Here is a 296-nt window from a genome sequence, read left to right as displayed (position 1 = left end):
CAATCAAGAGCAACAAAGTAGAAGTTGTCGTAGGTCCTTCGTTTCCTAACTCGATCCAAGGTGAAAGCTCCACCCAAAGAAACATGTGTCGCCCATGACAAAGAACGTTTCAGCACTTGGCACCGTGGCCCGGACAAGAGTAGAACACACCGGCAACTTCCAACATTCCTTTGCAACGTTTGGGATGGAGAACTCCATAGAGCTTGAGCCCGAAGATCGCCGCGATGATGGTCGACAGCACGGCCCACTGGCCTCCGGTGGCAAGGCCGATGATGATCGAGCCGATGTACAGCGCG

The sequence above is a fragment of the Selaginella moellendorffii genome, unplaced genomic scaffold, assembly GCF_000143415.4.
Source record: "Selaginella moellendorffii unplaced genomic scaffold, v1.0 SELMOscaffold_48, whole genome shotgun sequence".
Classification (NCBI taxonomy): Eukaryota; Viridiplantae; Streptophyta; class Lycopodiopsida; order Selaginellales; family Selaginellaceae; genus Selaginella; species Selaginella moellendorffii.
The sequence above is the reverse complement of the archived record's forward strand: the minus strand, read 5'-3'. Positions refer to the sequence as shown.